General features: G+C 42.7%; 1 protein-coding gene across 3 annotated transcripts in view; it reads right to left on the bottom strand.

Annotated features, from left to right (window-relative positions):
* The window catches only part of ACACB (acetyl-CoA carboxylase beta), a 165,551-nt gene extending 147,980 nt beyond the window's left edge, over positions 1 to 17,571 (bottom strand). For 2 of the 3 annotated variants that reach the window (XM_077461310.1, XM_077461312.1), the window contains exon 1: positions 17,422 to 17,571. The gene's annotated coding sequence lies outside the window, so the exon portion shown is untranslated. Of the gene's footprint in view, positions 1 to 9,401; positions 9,481 to 17,421 lie in introns of all 3 variants that reach the window. The other variant, XM_077461311.1, reaches the window with a different exon arrangement.

The raw sequence follows: 17,571 nt of genomic DNA, 5'->3' as shown, positions 1-17,571 counted from the left end.
TGTATACAGATTTAAAGAACTGTCAACCAATGCTCACCAGAAGCTTTTGGGGGGAAACCTTTGTTAAAGGAAGAATAGAGCCTTTAAGCCCACGTTCACATCGAGCCGTTTTGACATGTTAAATCGCCGCCTTTTTAGATTGTAAGCCCTAATGAGCAGGGCCCTCTGATTTCTCTTGTCTGATTTCTCTTGTACCAAATTGTAATGTAGCTGTAATGTCTGCCCTCATGTTGTAAAGCACTGCGCAAACTGTTGGCACTATATAAAACCTGAATAATAATAATAATATTGCCAGCAACGGCACCATCCCAATAAGTGTGACGCCGACTTTGCAGTGCCACATTGATTCCCAAAAGTAATTATCTGCACTACTTTCGGTGACTTCTATGGGGATTTCAATAGACATATGTGCATGAACTCGCACAGATATCTGTCAAATCGCCCCCGAAGTCTGACTGAAATGCTGGTTTGAAATTGTGTGAGTTCACCTGAACTCGAACAATTACAAACCAGCCCTCAGTGTGAACGTAGGCTTATGTTCCTCTCCTGAGAATGCTAGCTGCCTGGATGTCCTGTGGCAACAAAACGGGCCAAAAGTCAGACGATTTCTATTAAACCGTTCGATGGGCATTCGGCCCGTGTGTACTAGGCTTTACCCTGACTCTCCTGATCTGCATGCTTGTTTCCATTCAATGACAAATACATTTTTAATGAACTGGATCGGCGCGTTGGTCTCAAAACTAGCCTCCGTATTTCTCTCAGCATACTGTAGGTTTCTTTTAATGCAACTTTCTATTTCATGTGTAATAAAACAGCCCCAGTACGGCTGTTTAAAATTGTGTACTGGTCTACATGCCAATGCAGACTTCAAATTGCAGAAAGTCTGAAAAAGTGCACGGTAGATATGAAACAAAAATAATCCTAAAAATCAATATTACAAGAACAAATATAGACATTCTCAAGCAGCTCGTGAAATAGTCAACAGGTGATCTAACACAACCAATAGAATTAGAGATCACTTCCAGACAGATGAACAAATACTGAATTGCATAAACCATTATCATGACCCTGTCACTCCACTTATCTGCTGTAATAGGCAGAAAATGAGATAACGAACCATAGTCGCAGACTGAACACATATAGCCATTCAATGCTCACCTTTGGTCACATACAGAATTTAGAGAATATACACGCATGTACAACAAAATATAGCTCATCCCGTGTAGCACTCAAAAGTAAATCTGAGGTGATAAAAATATGGGCGCTACCTTGTGGAACTGCTGAAGGGTTGTCATTCTGGTCTTGGCATTACTATATAGTGAGTTGCTAATCTTGAACAAGTACTTAGCCATTGAATATGGAGATGTTTAAAGTAGATATAAACTGTGGATGACATTTAGTTTGTTAAAGCACTGTGTATCACAAACAATTGCCATTTTTTTAAATAAATTATGATTTTAAAAATTTTTTATTAGTTATTTATTGTGACTTTAAATGAAGCATGGGATTAAAATAATGTACAATGATAACTATTTAAAAAAATAAAATAATAATTTCTCTATAAAAACATGATTAGAAATATTTAATCCATATACATAAAGATACATATTATTGACAATGTAGATTTTTACAACAGTAATGACTGATAACAACATGATTATAAATGCATACCTCGATTGAATACAGAAACTGCCAACAATGGTAAAAGAATAAACAATTAATACAATGTAGCAACTGCATGACCTATGGCCTTCTTGATCCCCCTCATCGCATAAAAGCTATATATGTAGTATGGTATATATGTTACTTAACAGTGATAGGGATGGAGGCGCATGGCCCTACTAGGCCATGGCCTCATTTAAAGTGCCAAATTTCCCCATTCCCCTTTTCCTAATTATTTTATAGTTATTTATTGTATCTCAGTGTCGTTGCTCTTCTCCATCCTCTTTCAGACACTTTTTTTTCTAGCTACATGCTTTAGTTCCAGCATCATTTGTAGATCGCTATTTTGGACTATGCAATGTTGTAGCCTCCAACAGGTGACAGGGGGACAATGACAATGACTAAGTCCATTTGGGAAACAATGGGTAGAGAGTTTCCACACAATAGTAGAAGGAATCTGAACAAGGACCTTCATGGCCATTATTATCCAAACAAAAAAATGTGCAGATTTAAAGTGTTTCTAAAGTTTTAAGGATTTTTACATTAACCATTTGCTTACTGGGCACTTAAACCCCCTCCTGTCCAGACCAGTTTTCAGCTTTCAGCACTGGCGCACTTTGACAATTGTACAAGACTGCACCCAAATTAAATTTTTATCATTTTTTTCCCCACAAATAGAGCTTTCTTTTGGTGGTATTTGATCACCTCTGTGGTTTTTATTTTTTGTTTAAAAAACCGAAAAATTATATATTTTTATATTTTGTTCTAAAATTTTGCAAACAGGTAGTTTTTTTCCTTCTTTGATGTACGCTGATGAGGCTGCACTGATGAGCTGCACTGGTGGGCACTGATAGGCGGCACTAGTGGGCACTGAGAGGTGGCACTGATGGGTGGCACTGAAAGGCATTGATAGGTGGCAGTGGTGGGCACTGAGAAGTGGCACTAATATGTGGCACTGATAGATGGAAGTGATGGGCACTGATCAGCACTCGTAGGTTACACTGAAAGGCAGCACTGATGAGGCACTAATTGGCACCACTGGTGGGCATTGATAGGTGGCATTGATAGGTGCCACTCATGGGCATTGATAGGGGGCAATGGTGGGTACTGTGGGCACTGGCAGGGGGTACTGATTGGCACAGAGGAGGCAGAGGACGAGGCAGATGTGCCTTCTTCCTCTTCGCGACCGATGTCCCTTGAACATAAGCCGGTGATCAGCTTTTTTTTCTGTCAGCGTGAGGAGAAAAAATAAAGGATTACCGAGCTTTTGTTTACACATGCGATCAGCTGTCATTATCTGATAGCTGAACACCTGTTAAGTTAAAATAACAATCACTTTAAGAAGACTGAAAACACATTTGAAAATTATATTAACATGTTAAAGTGAATGTAAACCTGAACAAAACACTTCTTTTGTCCCTTTTTAGTCTATTAAATACATCATTGAAACTATTTTGTTATATCTGTATAAGTTCAGAAAAATACCTGTTAGTATTGCCAGAAATCCTTTAGACTCCATTCACAGGCGCAACACAACTTCCAGCGCGACTTTTGGAGGCAACTTGGACACGACTTGAGTATGAATAACAGCGCAACTTCAACACGACTTGGAGCGACTTACAACACAACTTTAAGTCGCCCCAGGCCAGGCGACTTTGGCCATGGCCAGACAATAATGAGCTCTCAAGGGGGAACTCCACGCTAAAAAAAAAAAAAGGCATAGGTTCCCCCTCCGGGAGCATACCAGGCCCTTAGGTCTGGTATGTATTTTAAGGGCATACCAGACCCTTATCCAAGCACGCAGCCTGACCGGTCAGGAAGGGGGGGGGAGGAGCGAGCGCCCCCCCCCCCCCCCCCGAGCCGTACCAGGCCACATGCCCTCAACATGGGGGGGTTTGGTGCTTTGGGAAAGCCACCCCAAAGCACCTTGTCCCCATGTTGATGAGGACAAGGGCCTCTTCCCAACAACCCTGGCCGTTGGTTGTTGGGGTCTGCGGGCGGGGGGCTTATCGGAATACTATGTGAGTCCTATGTGAATGAGTAAGGGGTCTATCATGCCCGGGACTTGATGTCATAAAGGGGCGGGGTCACTGTGTGACCACGCCCCATACCTATGTAAGTTATCGCACAAGCCATTACAGTGGAAGAGAGCGGCATGTCAACATCGGAAGAAGAGAGAAGAAGGACGGAGGAGACCGGGCTCCTCCGCTAGTAAAAGAGCTGCAACAAGACAGCAGAGGAGCCAGGGAGAAGACGCTGGAGAGCGGGAGACGATGCTGGAGAGCGGGAGAAGAGGCCAAACTGAGCGGAGAAGTCCCCCGACGTCGGAAGAAGACCCCCGGAGCTGATTAATAAATTACTTTAAAACCTGTGTTATGTTTTTTATTTTATTGACACTTTTTTTCCCCAGGTGAACTGGTAGGGGTACGATGTACCCCTTACTCATTCACATAGGGTTGGGGGCCGGAATCTGGGGGCCCCCTTATTAAAGGGGGCTCCCGGATTCCGATAAGCCCCCCGCCCACAGACCCCGACAACCAACGGCCAGGGTTGTCAGGAAGAGGCCCTTGTCCTCATCAACATGGGGACAAGGTGCTTTGGGGTGGGGGGGCCGTGGGGCACCCCCCTTCCCCAAAGCACCCACCCCCATGTTGATGAAGACAAGGGTCTCTTCCCGACATCCCTGGCCGTTGTTTGTCGGGGACAACCCTGGCCACTGGTTGTCGCTCGTCTCCACCCCCTTTCCTGACCGACCAGGCTGCGTGCTCGGATAAGGGTCTGGTATGGATCATGGGGGGACCCCCACGCCGTTTTTTTGGCGTAGGGGGGTTCCCCTTAAAATCCATACCAGACCTGAGGGCCTGGTATGCTCCCGGAGGGGGAACCCATGCCGGTTTTTAATTTAAAATTTGGCGTGGAGTTCCCTCTCGAGAGCTGATTATTCTGTGAGAGGTGACACTGTCGCCTCAATATAGATGGAGATCCGACTTGAAGGCAAATTCCATTGAAATCAATGGGTACCAGTCGCCTAGAGGTCGGATAGAAGTAGTACAGGAACCTTTTCTGAAGTCGGAGCGAATTCAGCAGTGTGCATTAAGACGGCTCTCATTCACTTACATTGTTTTTTTTACATGTAGCGTGACTAGGGGCGACCTGAAGTCGGATCCTGAGTTGCCCCTGTGTGAACCCGCTCTTACTGTCTGACGTTATCAATTAAAATGTTCTCGGCTAATTCTGAAGACTACAGAATAGTGTCCTCTATGTTATGGAGAAGAGGAGAGGGGTGTTGATCTATAGTTCTACCTTGTTTCTATTGTTCTGATACATAGGTTATAGGTTTTGTCCACTTAGGACAGATGAGGTACTACTGGCAGAAACACTAGGTGAAAATAAAGGAAGGTAAGTCTGATAAAAATGAAAAGGAAAGCAGCTACCACATCTAAGTACTAATAAGCTTCAATATCTTATTTTTGTTTTAGTTTGGGTATAGATACACCTAACAATTCTGTTCTGCATGCTTGTTATAGGCCATGGATATGCAATTAACGGACCTCCAGCTATTGCAAAACTACAAGTCCCATCATGCCTCTGCCTATGGGTGTCATGCTTGTGGCTCTGCCTCATGGGACTTGTAGTTCTTGAACATGGTGGACTTGTCTTTTTTTTTTTTAAACCAGATTAACTATGAAACCGTGAAGTTCAAAATGTAAAACAAGTCAGTAATGTTAGCTCATAAATTTCCAGCATCACATACAGCAGGGATATGCAATATTCCCGTTATGGAGCCTTCTGCCGCAAATAAAAGCTGAGATTTGAGTTGAACAATCTAGAACTCATATGTCAAACAAAAGGCCTGCGAGCCAAATCTGGCCCTTCAGGTCATTTCATGTGGCCCTCGCACCTCTCTGGTAGCTGCAGGACCCCCTCGTCTCCGCTCCCACCTTTTCTCAACATTCAGCGGCAGAGAGAATGACAGAACTCCTCCACCAGACCAGATCCTTCTCCGTTTAGTCATGGAGAGGCTCATCTTTGCACCCCCCCCCCCAATCTCAGCAACTGGCAGCAGAGGCTAGAACAGAACTCCTCCTACAGATTATGCTCCTCTCTGTGCAGTAGCAGCACCCCCTCGTCTCTGTCTCCCCTGGTCTTTGCATTCAGATGACTCCAGCCCTCCTCTGGTCCTCCTCCAGACCCTGCACTTTCTTTCAAAGGACTCTTGACTTCTGATGGGGGGGGGGGGGGGCTCTGGACATCTGCTTATAATTATTATGAGACTAATACAATTTTATGCCAGTTAAATAGGAGGGTCGCACACTGCTGGTATCATTCACAAGACACTTTTTTTGGAGACTCCTGAGACAGAAAACCATGGCAGTACCACGTTCTGTCTGCACATTCTCCAATAAAGTCTCTTGTGGATGATACCAGCGTTGTGTGACCCTCCTTTCAAACTTGTGAGTGGGCTCTGTGCTGATCTGTGCCTCCTCTTCACAGCTTAAGTCTTAAGTTATTACTAAAACCAGTAGTAACCGAATGCAGAGGCAATGATTTAATGAGAGAGTAGATCCATTTATATAGTCTTACAGATATCACTGGCCCTTTGAGGACAACCATAATTGCTGTTGCGGCCCAGGATGAGTTTGGCACCCTTATTCTAGAAGTATTGTCTTTCATGTTCTTAGAAGTCTTTAGTACGAGAAGCAAGCTTGCCCTTCAGACTGAAACAGGTTTCAAGTGACTGTATTAGGCCAGGTTTACAACTTCAAGGTGTAACCGATCTCTTCTTACTCCAGCAAACAGCCAGTGGGTTCAAGTAACAGCAGTCCATGTAGTATTTCAATGACAGTTTGTCCTAGGGCAACTGCACACACCAGTCACCAAGAGCATAGGCTTTCAAAAATTGGGTTCTGAAGGTATACTTCAGACTGGACTTTTCCTTTCAGGAACTGTTCCAAAATGCAAATCTAAAATTGTAGGATCTGTAAACCAGAAGCACTGGTCGTTCCAGCCTACTTGCACTGTCAAACAGTTTTAAAATCCCTAAGCAGGAAATTAGGCCACCAATAAAAGGTTACAGATCTGTTAAAAAAGTCAACTAAGTAACCGTTATAGGTCAGCTGGATGGTAGCATTTTTTTGTGTCCTGAGGAGTAGATAAAATACTTGTTATACAGGAATTTTTTTTTTTTTAAAAGCCTTTTGTTCTTTGCATTTAGAAATTATGTAATTCAACGCCCTTACAGTGACCCTGTTAGTAGATCCTTAGTTTTTGAATGCCCTTAAGCATGTAAATGCTTGTAAGGACAGAAGGAACGAACTACAGAAGAACTCCCAGATATCTGCTAGAAAATCAGAACTCTGATTAACTTGTAATAGAAATTTAAAGATCTTCTCTATCACTATTGTGTGAAATGATCAAATGCCTTAACCCTGAAGGCATTTTAGAGAAACGATAATATGGCCTAAGGGCATAGCTTATTGAGATGGTAAAAAGTTATGCCACGACCAGACTTTCTGGCAGAAAAGGTCCAACGGACTTTCGACGGAGTTCGACGGACTTCCGAATGAACGGACTTGCCCACTCACACAAAGTCCTTTGTTTTGAACGTGATGACGTACGACGGGACTAGAAAATGAAGTTCAATAGCCAGTAGCCAATAGCTGCCCTTGCGTCGTATTTGGTCAGTCGGACCAGCATACAGATGAATGGTTTTCCCGATAGGAATTTTGTCCATCGGACAGATTTGAAACATGTTCTATTTCTAGGTCCTGAATTTTTTAAAGAAAAACGATCGGATTATCCCACACACGATTGGAATATCCGACGGAATGATTCCGTCGGACCTATTCTGCCGCAAAGTCCGGTCGTGTGTATGCGGCATTAGAGTTCCTGTCAATCTTTTGCTCTCATTATTGCACATAGGGACAGGGCCAGGACAAGGGGTGGGCAGGAGGGACAGTTGCCCATGGCTCAATGGGATACTGTACATATGGGGGCACCTTCCTTCTATTCCAAGGCTAACAGGAGAAGTGACCATGGCAGTGATTTTAACAAGAGAGTGCCTTGTGGGTGTAGGATACCCTAATCTTGCACATCATGAATTGGTGAGGGGGGGCGCTGTTTGGCATCTTTGCCCTGGGTGCTGGATGTCCTTGTCCCAGCACTGCATAGAGGTTTTCCAATTTGCTAAAAACTCTAGTTTTTTAACCAGTATCCGACCAGCTCACGCAGACTATTGCAGAATGGCTCCCCTGGGCGAAATCCCTTTCGGGTACGTCCTTCCCTTTTTCGGCCACCAGAGGGCGCGCGCTGACGGCGGGGTACATACACCGCTGGCCACGCGCAGTCATGTGCATGAGCGCCAGCATGGGGATTTGTGTGTGTGTGTGTGTGTGTGTGTGTAAACACAAAAATCCCTGTGCTGTCAGAGGAGAGGAGCCATATCCTTTGTTCCTACAAAGTAGGAAAAACTATGTCTCCTCTCCTACTCAGTCCTATCCCCACACACTAACGGAACACAAGTTTAACCCCTTGATCACCCTCTGGTGTTAACCCCTTCTCTGCCAGTGACATTTACACACTAATCAGTGCATTTTTAGAGCACTGATCGCTGTATAAATGCCAATGGTCCCACAAAAGTGTCAAAAGTCTCCGATCTGTCCGCCGCAATGTCGCAGTTCACAAAATCGCAGATTACTGCCATTACTAGTAAAAAAATAATAATAAAAAAAATATGTAGAAGACTATATATTGGCCTAAACTGATGAAGAAATGTTTTTTAAAGAAATACATTTTGGAGATATTTACTATAGCAACATGTAAAAAATATTGTATTTTTTTTAAATGTACGCTTTTTTTTTTTTGTTTATAGCGCAAAAAAAAACAAAATGCAGGGGTGATCAAATACCACCAAAAGAAAGCTCTATTTGTGGGGGGGAAAAGGACACAAATTTTCTTTGGGTACAGCATCAAACGGCCGCGCAATTGTCAGTTAAAGCGACGCAGTGCCGAATTTTAAAAAGTGCTCTGGTCAGAAAGGGGGTAAAATCTTCTGGGGTTGAGGTGGTTAATGGTGGTCACTGCCACTGCTGATTCAGTTGGGACATCTACCAGTCAATGGTTACCCAAGCTTATGTTATTTAACCACTTAAGCCCCGGACCAAATTGCAGCCAAAGGACCAGGCCCCTTTTTGCGATTCAGCACTGCGTCGTTTTAACTGACAATTGCGCGGTCCTGCGACGTGGCTCCCAAACGAAATTGGCATCCTTTTTTTCCCACAAATAGAGCTTTCTTTTGGTGGTATTTGATCACTTCTGCGTTTTTTATTTTTTTGTGCTATAAAAAAAATAGAGCAACAATTTTGAAAAAAATGCAATATTTTTTACTTTTTGCTATAATAAATATCCCCAAAAAATATCTAAATAAAAAATGTTTTCCTCAGTTTAGCGACCCACGGCTGGACACTTAAAGAGCCACGTACAGGTACGTGATTGTGCCCAGCCGTGCCATTCTGCCAACGTATATCGGCGTGAGGCGGTCCTTAAGCGGTTAAAGTAAACCTGTCATGAGTAAAATAAGGGTGATAGCCATTGCTGGCCCCCTTTTGAAAATGTTAATGACCTGGCTGTTATGATGAACCACTGGTTTCGACTTACTTTACTTCACTCACAGACACTGGCTCAAAACAATTATTCAGATTAGAAATTATGGAAAAAATTTAGAATTTAGAAATCCTTACCTGTGTGTTAATTCTGCATCAGTGACTAGAAATGTTGAGAGGTTCAGTATGCCAGCCAGGAAATTAGCATTTTCATATTCTGACCAAACCGTGGACAAAAAAAAAAAAAGAGGTCATTCACCTATATAGCTATGGAGAAATTAGTTTTCAAAGTTCACGAGCACTTCAATATTTGCTTTCTCTATTTTTATATTCTTTTATTGCACCAGAATCTTGGCAGCCAGACAACCTTCTAATGTAAGCTTACACAGCAGGCATTTATAAGGGGTCTTTCACATCAGTAAGCTGAGCTGAATGCATGGCTGCTGGTGTGCCTTGGAAGGAGACCATGCTCATGAACCCATTGAACCCATGAACCCATTCCCGAATCATATCTAATTTTACTCGCATCTGACCATAACACCTTTTTATACGTGACCTCAGAATCTTCAAGGTGATCAGATGAGACTGTAATATTTGGCCTCCACACCAAATGATATATCTGGCAGAAATCCAATACAGCTCACTATCCAAATAACACCATTCCTACAATAAAGCATGGAGGAGGTAATATCCTGTTATGGGGGTGTTTCTCTGCAGCAGAGACTGGAGCACTTGTCCTGATAGGGTGAAAAATGGATGGGGCAAAATATCATCAAATTCTTTTCATCCAGAAAGTTATGACAATGACCCAAAGCACACAGCAAAAATGACCACACAGTGGTTGAAGGCGAAAAAGGTGAATGTCCTTGCATGACCTATTCAGAGCCCAGACTTAAACCCCATTGAAAATCTGTGGAATGACTTCAGTCCACAAACGGTCACCATCTAATTTAACTGAACTTGAGCAGTTCTGCAAAGAAGAGTGGGCAAATATTGCAAAGTCTAGATGTGCAAAGTTAGTAGAGACATATCCCAACAGGGGCTGTAATTAAAGCAAAAGGTGGTTCAACAAAATACTGACATAAGGGGGGTGATCCTTTTTCCGACTCAGTGATTTTGCTTTTGAATTTTTTTTTTCTGACATGTTGGTATTATATATTTCCCTTGGATGTTAAAACAGCTCCCTTTATACAGTGGGGAAAATAATTATTTTATCCCATGTAGATTTTGTAAGTTTGCCCACTTACAAAAAAAAGGATTGAATATTTAGTTTACCCGTTTTTATATCTGTGTATTTAAATTACGACTAAAGCCAAAACATTTCTTTGCTTTCTTTTTGGATAGAGTAGGGGTAGTTTTAGTCATGCATCTAAATCTCTCTTACCTCTGAAGCCCAATCTGTTTTCGAATCGCGCTTCAAAGGCTTCTGACAAACGGTGAGGAAGAAATGTGACGTTTCCTCACCGCCTGTTTTAACCTAATTTTTTGCTCACAAAAGCACTACAACCGTGTTTGCTGCACTTCCCCATTTGCTTGACTGTGTAGCATTTGGCAGGCTTGCTGCCTACTGATCGCTACATGTCGGGTGAACTGCAGCATGTAAACATCCCTGCCTGCTGCCTATTACAGCTTAACCACTTGCCTACTGGCCCCTTTCGCCCCCTTCCTGCCCAGGCCAATTTTTAGCTTTCAGCACTGCTGCAATTTGAATGACAATTGCGCAGTCATGCAACACTGTACTTATATGACATTATTGTTATTTTTTTCACACAAATAGAGCTTTCTTTTGGTGGTATTTAATCTCTGCTGGGTTTTTTATTTTTTGGTAAACAAATAAAAAAGACCAAAAATTGTGGAGAAAAAAAAATGTTTTTCCGTTATAAAATTTTGCAAATAAATTATTTTTCTAATTCACTAATAGGCAGCACTGATAGACAACGCTAAAGGGCACTAATAGGCAGCACTGATAGACAACGCTGATGGGCACTAATAGGCAGCACTGATAGACAACGCTGATGGGCACTAATAGGCAGCACTGATAGACAACGCTGATGGGCACTAATAGGCAGCACTGATAGACAACGCTGATGGGCACTAATAGGCAGCATTGATAGACAACGCTGATGGGCACTAATAGGCAACACTGATAGACAACACTGATGGGCACTAATAGGCAGCACTGATAGACAACGTTGATGGGCACTAATAGGCAACACTGATAGGCAGCATTGGTGGGCACTGATTGGCACGGTTGGGTTTGCACTGATAGTCAGGGCACTGATTATCATTGTTGATGTTCCCTGTCACACTTGCCAGTTACCGGCTCTCCACTCCTCATGCTGTGACAGTGCATGAGGAAAGGAATGGCGACATTTAGTTATAGCGTGTTCAGCAAGTGGTTAAAGTGGGTGTAAACCTCAGACATAAAATATGAACAAAGCGTATCCCTATAGTGTGTATTGGTCTCAATTAAGAGCACTAAAACCCTGATTTACTAAAACTAGAGAGTGCAAAATCAGGTGCAGCTCTGCACAGAAACCAATCCGCTTCCAAGTTTTATTGTCAAAGCTTAACTGAACAAGCTGAAGTCAGAAGCTGATTGGCAAACATGCACAGCTACACCAGATTTTGCACTCTTTAGTTTTAGTAAATCAACCCCTAAGTGTCAATTTTGTCTGCTGCTTCGTTCCTCTACAATCAGAATGAATCACTTCTGACAAGTTTTCCTGACATCAAGAGAATGATTATAGGGGAGGGAGCTCCATCTGATTGACAGCCTCAGTTCTGTTCCTGTGTGCTGTGTGGAGGTGGTTATGTCCCTTTCCTCCAATTAGCTGTCAGAGCTCTTCTCGTGAGCTCTGTAGAGTGTAATTTCAGCTCTCCTCCCCCTTTTTCTGAACATTGAGAAAATACATTTCACTTTCAATGGCTGTAGAGAAGACAGAGCTGCAGATAAACAGGTATAACTTATGTAGGAGGATTTGTTTATTCTCTGTGTATCACCTGAGGCCAGTCACTTCACTGGGTATATGTGAAGGTTTACAACTGCTTTAAGGGTGGCAGTTGGCGGCAGATGGCAAAAATGCAGCTCAACCACCCAATTGCATGTTTAACCCCTTCCCGACTGCCACACGCTGATGTACATCCCTACTTTGGGGACAGATATCGTTGTTATAGCAGCAGCTAGATGCCATAACCTCGGTATCACTGTGTTCGGCCACAAGATAAAAGTGGTCTCTGTGTCAGATTTTCTGCGATATCACTTTTATCGGTGGCGGGAGAGGGCCCCCCTGCCGCGATCTGGTGCCCTCCGCCGCTTACCGGAGCCGTCGGCAGAGGCAATCGTGTCTGTTCTCCTGTCAGGTATGGAGACTAGTGAGGGGAAGATGGCCCCCAGCTGTCTCCATACCATGACAGGGCGGAAGCGACGTCAAAACATCACTTCCGGCCATACTTCGTAAAGGCACATTTTTTGTTGTCAATTTTTTCAAATTGAAAATTTTTTTTTTTTTTTTGCATTTAAGTCCAAATATGAGATCTGAGGTCTTTTTGACCCCAGATCTCATATTTAAGAGGTCCTGTCATGCTTTTTTTCTATTACAAGGGATGTTTACATTGCTTGTAATAGGAATAAAAGTGACACTTTTTTTTTTTAACACCGTGTAAAAATAAAAAATAAAAGGTAAAATAAATAAGAAAAAAAAATTTGTTTTAAACACGCCCTGTCCCGCAAAGCTTGCATGCAGAAGTGAACGCATACGTGAGTAACACCCACATATGTTCAAACTACACGTGAGGTATCCTCAAGATCGGTAGAGCGAGAGCAATAATTCTAGCCCTAGACCTCCTCTATAGTGCAAAATATTCAACCGGTAGAATTTTTTAAATGTCGCCAATGGAGATTTTTAAGGATAAGTTTGTCGCCATTCCATGAGCGGGCGCAATTTTGAAGCATCACATGTTGGATATCAATTTACTCTACTGTAACATTATCTTTCACGATGTAAAAAAAAATGTCATCCATTTGTATTTTCCTCCCTGCCATCACGTGCGCGCGTGCCAGTCGGAACCCCTGCGGTCGTCTCACGGGGAGATGCCGATGTAAACTGAGCCGAAAAAAAGGACGTCAATTTTGTTTGGGAGCCACGTCGCACGTGCAATTGTCAGTTAAAGCGACGCTGTGCCGAATCGCAAAAAGTGGTCTGGTCTTAAGCCAGTAAAATGGTCCAGTCTGAAAGTGGTTAACTTGTAAACATACAGTCTGAAAAAAATTCCCAGTCTTAAAGTGGTTAAAGAGAGCCTAAAGGAGGGTAATAACTTCTGTCAGTTTTTTTTGTCATCTCTTTCCCATTAGTTAGATTTTCCTTCACTTCCTGTCCTATAGCCACAGCAGGAAGTGGGAGGAAATTCCTTCAAAATGGGGGGGGGGGACCCTGGTAGTCACCAGGACTAGAGTCCCCACTGGAAGATTTCCACTTTAATCCTGTTCCGGTGACAACTCAAAATTTGGGGTTTTCTTTTAGTTTCATTCTCTGTGATCACCAGTACAAATAAAAAGGATAAATCTACCTTATGTGGCACAGACAGCAAAAAAAAAAAAAACTGACAGTTGTTCAACCACTCTAATCCAATATTTAAAAAAAAAATAATTTACTTTAACCGTAACATCTTGCTAAAAAAATTATTTTTTTTTTAATCAAGGAACATACATTCCACATTAATAATTATGTTCCCAAACTTAGTGTGTTCTGCAAATTGCCTCCAGCGTTGCTCTTGTTTCTTCTTGCTGGATGCTGTCATTTTGCTGAAGCCCCTGAACAGCAGTAAATCATGAATTGGAACTAAATCCATCGATTTAATAGTTTCAAAACACAGTTCCATTCCTGGAATTTCATTCCTGGGATTGCTAACTGTTATTATTTGCGTGTGTCCTCAACCAACCTGTCAAACTATCAAACTGATCACTGCACCATGGCAGTTGCAGATCAAACAGAAGCAGCTTCATTGGCTATAAATAATAATAAATTAATTCTGCTATAAGGCTGGCAGGAGATCGGCCTTTACAAACTTGGCAGTGCTTAAAAATTGAGAGCAACTGAGCATGTGCAGAGCAGGGTGAGACAGTGTAATCTGGATTATAAACAGTACAGGAATTTATTTGTAATGTTTTACATAGCTATACCTGCAAAAGGGGCCTGCCTGATGTGATCTAGCCAGACTTCATTTTCTGGCTAAAGTTACACTTTAAATTTGCCTGGAGTTGAGCTGTCATTTGCTTTTCTTTTCTCTAGTAAGTATACAACTTGCCAACATTATAATTTCATACAATGTCACATTTTCAATACTGATGCCAAAAGTAACACGATCTATGAAGTGTTTGTTTTTGTCTTGGTTTAGTTGGCCAGTTTCAATTGAAAGGTTGGGCAAGATGCTGGCGGTACAAGTTGTGCGCAATGTAAATGTAAAAAAACAAGTAGGGTAAGGTCAGTTTGTTTACTGAAGCCAGACAGGAATCATTCACCTCTAGGCTGTGCACTCCCAGCCAAGGTTTCCAAAATCCCGACCCCCCCCCCCCCTACTGAGCAGCAGGAATTATGTGTGACAAAGGTCATGCCGGCCCGGCCTGCTGCTGCCTTCTTTCCAGCAATGTCTTTTCTATTATAGGCTAAGTGGTCACTTGAGATCAGACCAAAAACACAGAAGCACTGCCTCAAGTGCATACATACCCTCACTCACTTACGTTACTGCATGAAAACTACACTTTAATGTTTATATATGTCATCATGTAACGAAAAATTTGGATGTAGTTAAATAGAACCAAGATCCTGTCTTCCATACTTTGCAAAAAATATGGAATTCTCCATGTGTACTTTTCATTAAACCTAAAATGGCATCATTGTGTGTCGTTTTGTTCCTACAAATAAAACAAACAAGCATTAAGCCCCCGGTCACACCGGTGCAGCTTTGAAATCGTCCCACTCCAATGCGATTTCAAACATTTGCACTGCCGATTTTATTGCGGCTTGCGACTTCCTTTAACATAAGTCAGCGCAAGTCGCAAAGAAATCGGTAAAAAGTAGTGCAGCAACCTTCTTAATAATCGCTACTACGTGAACGGTTCCGTTGCCGGCAATGGGGTGCGACTTATGCGTTTTGAAACTGTCAAATCACATTACAAGATGCAAGGGTGTGAATGGGGGCTTAAGTGTATGTGAACTTAAAGCGGAGTTCCACCCAAAAATGGAACTTCCGCTTTAAGGGAACGTGACCCCTAGACATGCTACATTTGGTCTGTCATTTTTTTTTTTGAGGGGGGGACCCTCTTTTTAGAGAGTTCCAGCTCCCACTCCTTCCCGTTGCACCGCAGCGTTGGAAGCTAGTTCACCTCTACCCCCCCCCCCCTCTCGGAAATCATCTGGGACACGTCACAGGTCCCAGATGATTGCCCGGCTAGTCATATCGTGCATGCGCAGTGTGTGCCAGACTGTGAAGCCACAGCCGGGTGCCCACAGTGACAATGCCAGCGCTGCAGAGATGAGGGGGAGACGAGCAAGGCTTTGTTCCCCCACATCGTTGGACCCTGGGACAGGTAAGTGTCTGATTATTAAATATCAGCAGCTGCAGTATTTGTATTTTTAACCACTTGCTTACTGGGCACTTAAACCCTACTCCTGTCCAGACCAATTTTAAGCTTTCAGCGCTGATGGACTTTGAATGACAATTGCGCGGTCATACAACACTGTACCCAAATGAAATTTATCATTTTTTCCCCACAAATAGAGCTTTCTTGGTGGTATTTCATCACCTCTGCGGTTTTTATTTTTTGTTAAAAAAATTCAAAAAGACCGAATCTAAAAAAAACAAAAATTTTTTTTTTTTTTTTTGTCATAAAATTTTGCAAACAGGTAATTTTTCTCCTTCATTGATGGATGCTGATGAGGCGGCAGTGATGGGCACTGATGGGTAGCAATAATGGGCACTGATTGCTTACACTGATAGGTGGCACTGATTGGCACCACTGGTGAGCATTGATAGGTGGCACTTGCGCAGGGCCCGCACAGGGAGCATGCACAGGGGAGGCTATCCTATGATGGCCTCCTGGAAATTGAGGTCCAGGCTGTAGCCGTCATTTGGCTATGGCCCGGACCTCAAGTGGTTAATTGAAACTCTGCTTTAATTAATACATTTCTCTTATTTGCTAGTTTTTGGTCTGTTAAATGTGCCATTGAAAGAATCGTATGAGCCGATATCTTCATGTACGCTCTGCCTCTGGACTGTTATCGGTTAGCATTGTTCCCTGCTATCTCTGTGGACTACAAAACGCATTCCCTGTTATGGAGAAGAGAGGGAGGTGTTGTTTAGTCCTAACAAAGCATTATGTAGTCCTAACACACTCCCTGTCCAAGGTTGACAACACTCTTAGTACGTTTGTCACCCTAGGACAGCAGGGTCACAAGGTTAACAGAAAGATAAAGTGTTAAAAATCTAAAACGAATAAAGCCACCAAATGTGGACTATATGGGACCATATAGAACAGTTACGGTAACCCTTGGCAACAGATGTTTTGGAACTACATTTCCCATGATGCTCCAATACACTGCAGAGTGCAGGAGCATCATGGGAAATGTAGTGCCAAAACATTGGGGGTGCCAAGGTTTGCCATCACTGATACAGGACATAGGGGCACTGGTAATCTGAAGTATTAATTCCTTGTCTTTGGGTTTAGATAGACAGCTGATGTATGCATACTGCACCCAGTTTGTAATAAGTAGCTTACTTTGTATACAGTATTTATCATTAACAATATGATCACTGTGGGATTTGTATGGCTTGCACAGATGATACAGAACTGCCATTGTTTTTGTCATAGATGTAAATGTTCATCTCAGAGTACAATGGGATTACAGCTACCGGTTTCCATTTATAAGGTGATTTGCCAGTATAAAACTTGCATATTACCCTGCATAACCTAACACAAAGCTGGCATGAAGCATCAAGCCTTCCCTGGTGAGTCACATCAGTGTACCTTTCTCCTTCTAGGGAAAAGTCATATTCTAGGTGATGTGGCCTGTCTTATCAGCACTAAATAATGCTTGTTTATTATTCTCCAGTAAATAAACACACCCCTCCCCCATCCATACAGATGATGACATCGTACCTGGCCATGCCACTGTTGCTGTTATCTTCTTCTCAATTCAGCGAACATTTGCTGTTACTGCTCAGGAAGATGACAGTAGTATAGCTCCGCCTCGCAGCGTGTTTCACCAATCGGAGCAAATGGGGAGGAAGAAAAGCCGACAGGATGACA

Source organism: Lithobates pipiens, unplaced genomic scaffold, assembly GCF_037356315.1.
Source record: "Lithobates pipiens isolate NorthernLeopardFrog02 unplaced genomic scaffold, aLitPip1_a1.2 Scaffold_3, whole genome shotgun sequence".
Taxonomy (NCBI): domain Eukaryota; kingdom Metazoa; phylum Chordata; class Amphibia; order Anura; family Ranidae; genus Lithobates; species Lithobates pipiens.
This window is presented reverse-complemented; position numbering and strand designations above follow the sequence as displayed.